Here is a 14,216-nt window from a genome sequence, read left to right on the forward strand (position 1 = left end):
TAAAGCCTAGAGATAAATTCTTCCATATATTGTCAAGTTATTTTTGACAAGGTTTCCATGAACATTTGGTAGAGGAAATACTAATCTTTTAACTAAATATTGTTGAAAAATAATAGTTACATGAAAAAGAATAAAACTGGACCCTTACCTAACACATATACAAATATTAACTCAAAATAGATAAAAGACCTAAATATAAATCTTAAGACTATAAACTTTTAAAAGAAAATCTGGGTCATAAAACCTCACAACATTGAAATTGGCAGTGATTTCTTGGATATGATTTCAATGTCACAGGCAACAGAAGGGTAAACAAACTCCCTAAAAAATAAAAAAAAAATTGTATATCCAAAGACAATGTAAACAGAGTTAAAAGTTACTGATAGACTGGGATAAAATATTTCCCAATGCTATATCTGAAGGTATATTAATATTCCAACTAGAAATCCTAAAAATTAACAACAATAAAGGCAAACAATACAACTTAGAGATAGGTAAAAGACTAACAAATAATGAATCTCCACAGATAACTAATCTTAGTTGTCTGTTGGATGGAAAATCTTGTTTCTCTGGTTCTGGTGTGTGTTACCTAATTCTTCTTTGTAGTTAATCTCTTTGAGTATTTTCTCTAGCGCTGGTTTTGAAGACATAAATTCCTTCAGTTTCTGTTTGTCATGGAAGCTTCTTATTTCTCCATCTAATTTGATAGAAAGTTTTGCTGGGTAGGAAATTTTTGGCTGGAAGTTGTTTTCTTTCAGAGTTTGGAATATGTTACTCCAAGCCCTTCTGGCTCTCATGACTTGGTTTGGGAAGTCTGGAGTGATTCTAATCGGTTTGCCTCTGAATGTCACTTGGCCCTTTGTTTTTGTTGCCTTTAAGATTCTCTGCTTGGCTTCCACATTGGTCATTTCGATAATTATGTGGCATGGGGATCCTCTTCTCCGATCCTGTCTAAAAGGAATTCTATAAGTTTCCTGGACCTGTGTATCGACCTCTTGCTCTACATTTGGAAAATTTTCTGCTATTACTTCCTTGAAAAGATTGTTGATCCCTTTGGTTTCACCTTCTTTTCTCTCCTCTATTCCAATTATTCTTAGGTTAGCTCTCTTAAAATGGGCCCATATTTCTTCAATGTCAGATTCCTGCTGTCAGATTTTTTTTCTAAATTAGAAACTATGCATTCATTTTTTGAAATATCATCTTCTAGGAGCGAGATTCTATTCTCCATGTTGTCTAATCGGTTGTTTGTACTTTGAATTGAGGCCTTTACTTCATTAATTGTAGATGTAAAAATTCTAAACAAAATACTAGCTATATGCATTCAAAACCACATCAAGAGAATTACACACCACGACCAAGTGGGTTTTAATGCCAGAAAAGCAAGGTTGGCTCAACATATGCAAATAAATACATGTTGTTCACCACATAAATAGAACTGAGAGCAAAAACCACATGATCGTATCAATAGATGCTGAAAAAACATCTGAAAAAAACTAACATCCATTTATGTTAAAAACACTGCAGAAAATTGGAATAGAAGGAATGTATCTCAACATCATTAAGGCAATATATAAGAAACCCAAAGCCAACATCATATTGAATGGGAAAAACTGCAAGAATTTCCTCTAAAATCAGGAAAAAGATAAGAATGTCCACTATCACCATTTCTTTTCAATATATTCCCTGAGACTCTTGTCAGAGCAATAAGACAAGAGAAGAATATCAAAGGAATTCAAATAAGAAAAGAAGTATTAAAATTATTATTTTTTGCAGACAACATGATTCTATATCTAGAAGACCCAAAGAACTCAACCAAAATACTAATGGAGCTGATTAACCAATTCATCAGAGTGGTGGGATACAAAATCAAACTAGAGAAATCAGTTGTTTTTCTATATGCCAAGAATGAATACACAATGAAAGAAATAAAGAAAATAATTCCATTCACAATAACCTCAAAACCAATAAAATACCTAGGAATAAACCTAACCAAAGATGTAAAAGGTCTCTACAAAGAAAACTATAAAACATTAAAGAAAGAAATTGAGGAAGACCATGGAAGATGAAAAGATCTCCTGTGGTCATGGATAGGTAGAATAAATACCACCAACATGGCTATTTTGCCAAAAGTGATCTACATATTCAAGGCAATTCCTATCAAAATACCAAAGACATTCTTCATAGACCTAGAAAAATTGTCATGAATTTTATGTGGAGAAATAAAAGACCTAGAACAGCCAAAGCAATGCTCAGCAATCAGATAATGCAGGAACCATCACAATCCCTGACTTCTAATTATACTACAGAGCAATAGTAGTTAAAACTGCATGGTTTTGACACAATAACAGGCACACAGACCAATAAAACAGAATAGAAGAAAAAGAAACAAACCCACACAGTTATTGTCAATTGATTTTTGACAGTGTCCAAATTCATATGCTGGAGCAAAGAGCCTTTTCAACAAATGGTGAAGGGAGAATTGGCTATCCATTTGTAGAAAGATGGAACTAAATCCTTACCTCATGCACAGGAATCAACTCAAGATGGATCACAGACCTGGAAATCAGACCAGAGACTGTGAAGCTATTAGAGGAGGGCATAGATTCAACACTCCAACATAAAGGCACAGATAGTAATTTCTTCAACAAGACCTCCTAAGTGCAGAAAATTAAAATAATAATTAACAAGTAGGATGGCATCAAATTGAAATTTTCTGCTCATTAAAGGAAAACATCAAGAACCTAAAGAGAAAGCCTAAAGAATAGGAGAAGATCTTTACCAGCCACCACTCTGATAGAGGGCTAATATCCAGAATATACAAAGAGCTCAAAGGACTCTACACTAGCAAAAAAACAACAACAACCCAATCAAGAAATGGGCAACTGAACTGAATAGACAATTCACAAAAGAAGAGATACAAATGGTCAATAGATACATGAAAAAATGTTCAACATCATTAGCAATCATTGAGATGCAAATCAAAACTATGCTGAGATTCCATCTAACCTCAATCAGAGTGGCAAACAAAGAAGTCAGTAACAACAAATGTTAGCAAGGATGTGGGGAATTAGAAACTCTTCTACGATGTTGATGGGAGCGTAAACTAGTTCAACAGCTATGGAGATCAGTGTGGAGATTCCTTAGAAAACTGAAAATGGATCTACCATATGATCTGGCTATACCCACTACTTGGTATCTTTCCAAAGGGCTTAAAATCATAGAAATACAGTAACATATGCATACCCATGTTCATAGAAGCACAATTCATAGTAGCCAAAATACGGAACCAACCTACATCTCCATCAATAAATAAATGGATTGCAAAATTATAGGAAATACACACAATGGAATTCTACTCAGCAACAAAGAAGAACAAAATCATGTCATTTGCAAGAAGATGGAAAGACCTGGAGTACATTATGTTAAGTGAGATTAGCCAAGCACAGAAAGAGAAGGGACATATGTCTTCTCTAATACACTCAAGATAGGGAATATTAGGGATACTAGAGGGACTCCAGAAAATGGAGGGGAAACCTCAGTAAAGCCAGAAAGGAGGGGTAGGGAAGAAAGAAGTCTAAGGTTTATTAATGAAAAGCTACATTCAAATATGTGTATACATGTGAATATAGCATTGCTAGCCGGGACACTCAGTATTGGGAGGTAAGAAAAAGGGGAAGTGGGGAGGGGAGGGCACCAAGTACTGTGTGATTATATGCTATTGTCAACATGATCCACATTATGATGTGAGATCAATAAAAAATAAATAAAATAAAATAAACAGGATATCTTCTCACACCTCAAAAAAAAGAGAGATACACTGGCTTAATACAAAAGGGAAATGTAACACTACAAATTATTCAAGTCACTCACAGAAAGATCGAAAAAGGGAAATAAAAGATAACAAATAAAGTGGCAGATGGACCTAAATCTTAATGTATCAAAAATTACATTAGAAGTAATTTAAAGATACCAATTAGAATAAAAATGATTAAATATAAAAGCACAGCAATCATTCGAATCGATTTTTAAAGTGACGCAACTATTTGCTATCTACAAGAAACGTTTCAGACACACTGAGAGAGGTAGGTTGGGATCAAGTGGAGAAAAAAAGACTATGCCATTAAAAAACCAATCCAAAGAAAGCTAGGTGGCGATCCTACTATGAAAGTACACTTCAGAGAAAGGAAAATTGCCAGATTCAGAAAAGGATGCTATACAGTGATAAAGGAGTCAATTCACAAAAAGACAGGACAATCCTTAACATGTCAAAGGACACAGTATCAAAACACAAGAAAGATGATGGGGAGCTAACTTCTGTTTGGGAGCAGTTATTACATGCTGCTAATATGAGATGAATTCGGTTTCACAGGCTTTACAGCCATCACTTTATGTAACCTTTAACAAAGAAAAAGCAATTCCATTACCAGCATCCTTCTACATATAAGTAAATTAAAGGTTCTGAGAACTTCGTTATCTTGCCCCAGGTGACATAGTCAGCAGCCCTTAGGCCATGGTTTTTTTGTTTAATTTTACTCTTTTTTTTTTTTACTCTTTGTTTTGCCTCCATTGAGATTCATCTTAAAACATTTAGAAAATCAATAGTGGGATTATCACATTTAACACTATAATCTGATATTCCCCTCCTCAGTCATAATCCCACAGAATATCTTTTAGAGGGTAGGAGATTGGATTCTCGATAGGTTGTAGGAATAAAACAGGCATAGAAGGCATCAGTAAGTACCATGAGAGAATATCAGAGTCAAGGCAGGAAGCAGCTAATTGTGGGGAAGATAAAATTCCTATCATGGTCACAGTGACTAACAGTGTGAAGACTGCAACCATGCTGGGCACTGCACAATCCCAGGGATTCTGTTAACATAGTCTGTCATATAACTGGTTGTAGAGATCCCTCATAGGGGTCAGGACTGAGGAATGGAGAAGAAAGAAAAAGAGAAAATAAAGAAGGACAGGGGAACCTGAAGCTTGGAAGCACAACAGGTGTTTATTGTGCAGCTCCGTAATATATTTATATCATAGAGAAATTCCAAGAACTCTTTAATGCACATTAGCAATTCATATCAAGCATACATAGCATGTTTTATAAAATCATACCTGGTGTCACAAAGTCTTCTTAAAGCACAAGCAAGGGTGGAGGTCCTTCTGGGCAGAGTAAACAGCTAGGAGCCTATCAGGCAGAATATGTACAGAACTTAAGGACATGACCAGTTGTAGGCAAAGTAACAGGGAAATGAAACAAGACAGACAGGCTAACATAGAGTAACAAAGCCTAAGATGAACTGCTGAGAATAGCTTGCTGTTCTTCATGTGCCAAAGGTTTTAGGGAGAGACCTCAGACTCTCATGACTGGCCTGCCAGCACTCAGTCCACCAGCACCTGGTGGCACCTACAGTCATAATCTACATCCCCTGCCCTCTGTGGTACCCTTGACAGCTAAAATGCTACCAGGAAGTAATATGCAAGAATCTAGCATCTAGACTGGAAAATTGTTATTAGCATCCATCTAATCCCTGGACTCTATGACAGAGGCAACTATGCAACGTAGCCAAAGTAGTAGTGTTCTGAGAGCTGTATAGCACATAGCAGGGAAGGTGCTGCCAATTTTTTCATGACTATATGTGATTCTGCAAAGGATTACAAAGTTTTATTTTGCCAATTATTTTTCTTTCAAATTGTCATAGATTATCCCCACAATTTATTAAAAGAAATTTTAAAAATACATTTTCCTCATTTTTGCCAAAACTCAGTTAATTTGATTGCAGATTGACACTGGTCTTGTGATAAAAATGAGCCTAGGACTTAGCTTTTGTAGCACCATGATGTTACCCCCAAGTGACCCAAGGCACTAATGTTCATCAGCCTGAGAACTGATGTTCATCACCAGGTACCTTGCTAGTCACGCATAACTGCCTGTTTGGCTTCTGTAACTCCTGCTTAGCTTGTACTTGCAGGGAAACAAAGGCCGTTAGAAACTGTTTATTCTTAAAACAATCAAAAGGTGGACAATGCATTGATTGTGGTGGCACACATTTGTAATCCCAGCATTTGGGAGGCTGAGACAGGAGGATCACGGTTCGCTGAGAGCCTTAGCTACTTAGGCCCTTTGCAACTCAGGGAGACCCTGCTTCAAAGTAAAGAGTAAAAAATAGGGCTGGGTGCATAGCTCAGAGGTAGATTGCCTCTGGATTCTATCCCCAGTACCACAAAAAAAAAAAAAGGACTGACATGGGTTGTTGAGCTCCCACACAGTGCTGTTTCTGTACTTTCTGCTTGACTTGCACACCCACTGAAAGAAACTGTTGGGAATTGTTCATATCTGTGAGAACCTGACTCTTACTTCTGAGCATGTGATTTTGGTGTATAAAAGAAGCTCTGAGAAGCCGCTCAGGGCTGCACTTAGGACTAAACACCCTGCAATGTAGTCGCTGGCTGGGTAATAAAGACTCTCTGACCTAAACTAAGTCTGAATGGTCTTCTCTGGTGGTCGCCCTAATAGCAGTCTATACACAAACACTTGGAAACCACTAGGCTAGCAATTAGGGATGGAAAGGCCAAAGAGGAAGGAGAAGAGACAGGACATTCCCAAAGCCTGGTCTTTCCTTCCCAAAGCCAATTAAGGATGTTCCTTACATCTTGATAGTAATTTCTAATATAATTATTATGAACATTTAGCCCATAAATTACCTAAACAGCCTAACGTTGATGGAGGTAATCTGCACCAAGTCTTCCCAAAAGTGTCCTTACCAACACTGTTCCATTGAAATATGGGATACAACAGGTCAGTGTTGTTCAGGAGAGTCAGGACTGAGACTGACAGCTCACATGACAATTTTCTGAGTATGAATAGCCTAAGACAAGCCTATCCTTTTATATTATATTTCATCTGAAGTTTTCTTTGGGGTTCTTGTTCTAAAATATATCATAGGTGCCTCAAAAATGTTACTTGAATTCAATACCATTTCAGTAAAATGCAACTTATTGCAAAAATGAAATAACTAAGGAGACTCAAGACCTTGCAAGTATAATAGTAGAACTCACATCTGAAAACAGAAAAAGGGAGGGCAATGATTATGTGAGTGAGCATTTATGGTTTGATGTGTCCCTGGATTCATTTTTGGAAACTTCAGCTCTAAATTCACGTTAATAGAACTTGGGAGTATAGCTTTTTGAAAGTAATTAGGGTTGGAAAAGAGCATGAAGACAGGGCCCTCACAATTGCATGAGTGGCTTTACAAGAAAAGGAAGAGAGGCCCAAGTTAGTAAACTATTCTAATAACGTGATGCTCTCTACCACATCATGACCCAGCAGGAAGGCCCTCACCAGATGCTGGTACCATGCTCTATGACTTCCAAAGCAATGAGCTACATAGACCTCTTTTCTTCATAAATGACCCAGACTCTAGTATTCAATTACAGTAACAAAAACAGATGAACACAAAGAGTTTGGATTGTGACTTGGGTCAGAAATGGTACTCTCCCTGCATGTAGACTGTTCTTAACTGCAAACATTTATTGCACTTAGACAAAGGGAAGCCTTCTGCTGTAAATCTTCTGCCTGAGTGAGCATGTTTGTTGTTCAACTTTGTGTCTTGGAGAAGTCTCAGAGAAAAGAGCTTTCAGTGGTAATGGTGCAACATGCCTATAATCCCGGTCCTTAGGAGGCTGAGAAGGGAGGATCACAGGTTTTGGAACAACCTTAGCAACTGAGCAAGACTCTCAGAAACTTAGCAAGGCCCTGTTCAAGGCTCTTATCCTACCACTTCGATGGGTTCTGCTGGCAAGGAACCATTGTTTCCAGCTTTGTTGGTTAAACTGGTATGCTACTTCAGCAAAAAATAAATGAGTCCAGGAGAATTTAAAAGGCTTATTTTTTTATCATTTTATTCTGAACTCTGCCACTTTCACCAAGATCTTAAGAGAAACAGTTAACTTCACAAAACCTCCATTTCCAACTTGGGAGAAGATAGGGTAGCTTGCACCTCATATGTTTTTAAAGGTAAAATGAGATAATCCAGGGCAAAGGCACTTTCTATGCTGAGAGTCCTATGTAAATCCTAGTTATTGTTACCCCTTGGATAACCCAATTGATCAGGGATTTGGAAGAATATTTCTGCTCTCTGAAGTGTGATATCAACACTTCTGTGAGACTTCAAAGAGAGATGAGAGGGATTTGAAGTTGAACGAAGATAAATGCCACAGTAAGAAGTTTAAAAACATCCTTTCTGATGGAAGGGAAAGTAAATTGACTGGCTGTGCTAATCTCCATTAGAGTTATCTACTAATTAATAATATATTTTAATTAAACAAAGTCAGAGGAGTTTTCATGGCAAAGAAAGAGCTATTCCTTTAATTCCGTTTGCTTAATTCCTAGCACCATAGGAAGGGTCACTTTTTAAAGTATCAAAAAGCTCTGTAAAATGCTAAGAAGACAATGAATGTACGGGGTTATTACTATCACTTGATCTAATACTTCCAGGAAATAATCAACTTCTGTAATATCATATCTGTAATCATCTTCTTGTAATAAGCACTGACACTTGGGAGGGGTGTTCTGTTTACCATGCACAAGATCTTTGATGGGGTTACTTCGAGATAATCCTTGCCTCTCCTTGAACCAAAGACTTAAAAAAGAAAGCTTTCCATCACTGACCTCCTACAAAACTCATGCCAACTTTCAATAAGATACCAATGATTTCACTTTTGCAGAGATTTTTTTTTCTCCTCCTGCGCCCCCCAAAGAAAAGAGCTTTCGGTAGGAATGGTGCAACACGCCTGAAATGCCAGCCCTCGGGAGGTTGAGATAGGTTCTCAAACAGCCTTAGCAGGTTCTAACGCAAGACTCTGAGAAACTTAGAAAGACACTATTGAAAAATCAAAACTGAAACAGGTCAGAAGCTAGGGGAAAAAATGGGTCATAGGAGAAACTCTAGACAAAGAAGGAGAAACTTGAGATGAGTTAACAAGGCAACCTAACTGAGGGAAATGGGAGAGAAAGAGGGAAATACCCTAATGTACTACATGATGTACATTCACAAAAAAAAAATTCTTTTTAATTTTGGCGGTACTGGGGGTGGAACCCAGGGGCTTTCTACCTCCAGGCTATACTCTCAGGCCTATTTTTTAGACTTTATTTGGAAACAGGGTCTCACTATGTTCCGAGAGCCTCACTAAGTAGCTGAGGCTGACTTCGAACCTGCGCGATCCTCCTGTCTCAGCCTCCCAAGCGCGGGGATTACAAGCGTGTGCCACCACACCCAGCTACAAACATTTAAAAGTCAATCACTAGACGCCGGGCGTGGTGGCGCACGCTGGTAATCCCCGCGCTTGGGAGGCGGAGACAGGAGGATCGCGCAGGTTCGAAGCCAGACGTGCTGGCGTAAGAGACCCTGTTTCAAAAATATAAAAATAGGTCTGGGAGTGTAGCCCGGAGGAAGAAGGGCTTCCAGGAACCCCAGTACCACAAAAAAAAAAAAAAAGTAAATCACTAGGCCAAACATGAGAAGGAAAGGGGGAGGGAATTGGGGTGGGAATCACTAAATGAGTGATGTGTGCATGTATGCCTCTACCATCTTGTACCTCATTATGATATATAACTACAATGCACTAATAAAAATATAAAATATGAAATAGGGGCAGGATGTAAATCAGAAGTAGTTCAATCCCCAGTACCATAAAAAAGCTTCCCAAGCAAATAGATAATAGCCACACTAGTAAAGAGCAGAAAGCTGAATATATAGAGAAATCCTATAAATATCTATACAAGCAAGATAAACCAGATTCTAATCTAATCCTCCCTCCCTGTATTCCCTATCACACCATTTTAAAAACTCTGGTGATGGACACCTAGGTTGGTTCCATAATTTGACTATTGTAAATTGTGCTGCAATTAAAACAAGGATTCCCATCACTATAGTGCTCTAACTTTAATTCTGTTGGAAAGATACTGAGGAGAGGCATAGTGAGTCGTATGGTGGTTCTATTCCTATTCTAGCAAGAAAATAGGGAAGAAAATGGAATTCCCGATAATAAGAGGCCAGACCAGTAGAACAGTGAGAGTGGACTAAAAAGGCAAGAGGGGAAGAGAAAATGGAGGCTGGAGAAGGGGAACAGACCAAATAATATTGTGCGCATATATGGAGATATCACTTACAACCTTACTGCCATGAACAGGGAGTGAGGAAGGGATAGTGGGGTGGGACTAGGAATGAACCATACCAAGACATGTTGTGTGCATATATGAACATGCCACTGTGAATCTATTAATAAAATTCTAAAAATATAAATAAGAACTTCTGTGTAATGCATGCGTGTCAGCAGCTGGTGTTGGGACCTGCCCTTGCCCACCTTTCTAATTCTCATCCATCCCTCAGCACGTCCTTGGCTTTAGCCAAAAAGTACTCTCTGCTGTTTCCCAAAGAAATCTCTCCTTCATTTGTGATTTCACTCATGAGACTCCTCTGTAAGGCATGTGGCTCAAAGCTTTCTCCTCCATCAGGATAACTTCTCTTCATCCTACAGATCGAAAATTCACAAAAGACTGCCTCCCAGCTATACCCCAGCCCTATTTATTTTTGTTCTTAATTTTGAAATAGGGTCTCACTGAGTTTCGGAGAGCCGCACTAAGTAGCTGAGGCTTGCCGCAATCCAGGATCCTCCTGTCTCAACCTTTCAAATGCTGGGATCACAAAGATCTCTTCTAAACCATTTCTTTAGGCTCTCCCATCCAAGTTATGTGTTCCCTATTCCATGCTCATTAAATGCCTGCTAATGCAGCACTTGCTATATTCTGTAGTTAAGCCATTGCTAATTTGCCTGTCTCTCCCACAAGACAGTTAGCTCTGTAACAGAAAGGATTGCACCCTTTATACTCAGATCTACAGCACCCAGCACAAAGTACAATCTTGCACACTCAATAAATATGTTCTGAATGGATGCATAATTTAGTGGTTAGCAAAATTGTTCTTCAAAGTGCTACAAAGTAAATATTTTAGCCTTCATGATCCCTTCTGTTTCTAGAAACTCTGCCATTGTAGTCTATTCAAGTGCACACAGCTCCACCAGGGCAGAGCAGTTGTGTACACTCTAACAAGTGAATGAGGCTGTGTTTCAGTAACAAAAACAGTTACAAAAACAGGTGGTAGTCAGATTTAGCCCACTCAATGCAGTTACCTGGCCTCTTGAAAAATTAAATGGTTGAGTGAGAGGGTCATGGAAAGTTCTTCTCACAAAGACAACCTCCATCCCAGGAGAATACATGATGTTGGTAAAGGTTTAGAATGGTAACGGATTCCTTTTGAGTAGAAATAAAAGAAAAAAAAGTTGCCCCAAAACATTTCCTTGCCTTAATCTTGGGCACTAGAAGTGATCTAAGTAAATGTACATGCAATCAGGAAAATACAGGTGTTGTCAACAAGCTTATGAACATGCAAATAGAATGTTTTCTAAGGCTGTATCCTAGTTTTTAAACTTTTTAGTTCATAAAATTAAGAATGTCAATACCTGGGCATGATGGCGCATACCTATAATTTCAGTACTTGGAAGGCTAGGACAAAGGTTGCAGTTTTGAGGACAGTATTAGCAATTTGGTGAGACCCTCGGCAACTTAGCAAGACTCTGTTTCAAATTTTAAAAGGGTTGGGGTGTAGCTAGGAAGTAGAATGCTCCTGAGTTCAACCCCCAGTACCAAGATTCTAAAGAGAAGGCCTACAAAAGGAAGGCAATGGATTGCCCATAGAGAAGATGTAGACACCAAACACACGATTGCCTGTACCCATGGGAACTAAACAATAGAGAGGAAATCCCAGTCTTGGCTTGAGAAATGATGACACTTCAGACAGGAAATGCTCAAATTAAAATCCCCAGGCGACTTAGGTGGCACTGAGAGTTTACTCTCAATTTCCATCTGATACATATTCTAACATCACCGGACAGAAGGTAAGTAAAGAATACAATAATCTTTTAAGGCATAAATCTGACACGTATATTTTATCTTCTGTTTTTCCATATTTATGCTTCTTTGCAAAATTTTGTGGGGTATGAAAAGAATCGGATAAAATAATGCAGCATAGCAATCTAATCAGTCAGAGGAAACTGTAAAAGACTAGTATTCGCTTAGTTTTCCAGCACACATTCGAATGGGAATACAAACTTTGAGATATAGTTCCAAATGCAAACAACACAGATAAAATGTTGGAATGGAGCCTGATCCCGCATAATCCCCTTCCCTGAAAGGCAAAACATCTGAGTGCTACAAAGGCACCAGCCAAATTATCCTGTCTGAAGCAGCAACATCACTCCCAGCAGCACCACCTGGCTTCAGTGGGAATTGCATGAGAAAGGAGATCCAGGGAATGGAATTACATAAGCATAAAAAAACCCTAGCCATAAAATAAGCTGGACATGTTTACTGCCCTTTCGGGAGAAGAGTGTCTAAGCATTCAAATGCTTGTGCATGGTTCCAGTTTCCACAACTCCCCATTTTTCTTCTTCTAAAAATGTATCTAGATTTCAAAATAATTTGACCAAGACATGTAATGCACGAAACACCAATTTACTACAATCTGAGTATGTATATGTGAGAGAAAGCATGGATTGGTGCCATGGACTTTCTCTTGAATTGCCTTCAGAAAACATATCCTGATATGTTCTTAAATCATCACTGTTCTCTCTAGCCAGAGATGCCTTTTGTGGTCAAATCAAATCTAATTCACTCAAGGGAGTGCAAGTTGTGTAGACACCTTACCAAAATGGATTCTCTTTATTGGAAGGCTACTGTGATCATCTCATTGGAAACTAACAATGAGCTTTCTGTCTGAATTTCCTGGACTGTTTGCACATCCCAAACCCACCTGCAATTTTTCCACTTTGGAGATACAGACCCAGTAAAACATAATAAAAAGCATCATGAATTTTTTAATCCCATCTTCTCCAGAAATGAGAAGTGATCCTAGTAACAGCATGAAAATATCATAGTCCATTTACCATTGAAAATAGAATAGAGCCCAACTCTGGTTAAGAACTCATTAATATGTTTTCTATACGCTCCATGCCTACACTTCATTTAAAACTTCCTCATCATTTTGTTTCTATATTATTTGTATCAGGGGTTTTAATTTAAGATGATTTCATGAGCCAAAGAGAAAACAAAAATGGACAAGATAGGATGGATAGGAAAGCGCTGAGGATCCGATGAATCTGAGATAAAATCACAACTCATTCTAACCAAATTTTACCATATTCAAATGTATGCAAATATTGTTAGCTACTTTGATTTTTCAGAGAAACCTTCAAAACTTATTTTGAGAGAAAAGGGAATTTTCTGGGGATTGAACCCAAGGTCTCACCTATGCTAAGCTATACCACCAAGCTATACCATTAGCCCCACAATTTTCAAAATCTAGATTGCAGGGAAGCCGAGGTGCACATGGTGAACGGGAAGCCCAAGAAGGTCCGAAAGCCCCGCTCCATCTACTCCAGCTACCAGCTGGCCGCCCTGCAGCGCCGCTTCCAGAAAGCCCAGTACCTGGCGCTGCCCGAGCGCGCCGAGCTGGCCGCGCAGCTGGGCCTCACCCAGACGCAGGTGAAAATCTGGTTCCAGAACCGCCACTCTAAATTCAAAAAACTGTACAAGAACAGGAGGTGCCCCTGGAACACAGTCCCAACAACAGTGATTCCATGGCCTGCAACTCCCCACCTTCACCAGCTCTCTGGGTCACATCTGCCCACTCTACTCCAGCCCCCGCCCGGAGCCAACTGCCCCCACCACTCCCGTACAGCGCTTCCCCCAGCTACCTGGAGGACCCCACCAGCTCCTGGTACCATGCACAGAACCTGAGTGGACCCCATATACAGCAGCAGCCTCCCCAGCCCGCCGCCCTGCATCATGCCTCCCCTGGGCCCCTGCCCAACCCTGGGGCTGTGTACTGAACACCCATCTGGCCTGCATCCCCCACGAAGGACCCCCAGGGCCAGGCAGAAGATGTCTCCGTCCTAACCAACACTCAGGAATCATGGAGGAGCCAGAGGCAAGACCTCTCTGCCCCTCTGCCCCTTCCTCCAAGGACCCGAGAGCTTCCAAATGAAATTCGCATGGACCAAGGATGTCCCCTGAACACCTGCCCCTTGTTTAGAGCTGGGATGCCCCTCCAGATACTGGGGCATGCCACCCCAGCAGGGACAGCAGTTCTCCTTCTGCTCCA

The 14,216-nt window shown here is 39.5% G+C and overlaps 1 pseudogene across 1 annotated transcript; it reads left to right on the top strand.

The window, feature by feature from the left end:
• The first annotated feature begins 5,360 nt into the window (after nucleotides 1-5,360).
• LOC308276529 (homeobox protein DLX-3-like) lies at nucleotides 5,361-13,944 on the top strand (annotated as a pseudogene). The gene is made up of 2 exons: nucleotides 5,361-5,469; nucleotides 13,419-13,944. The product of its transcript is annotated as a homeobox protein DLX-3-like (transcript).
• The last annotated feature ends 272 nt before the right edge of the window (nucleotides 13,945-14,216 follow it).

The sequence above is a fragment of the Muscardinus avellanarius genome, assembly GCF_963383645.1.
Source record: "Muscardinus avellanarius genome assembly, chromosome: 18".
Classification (NCBI taxonomy): Eukaryota; Metazoa; Chordata; class Mammalia; order Rodentia; family Gliridae; genus Muscardinus; species Muscardinus avellanarius.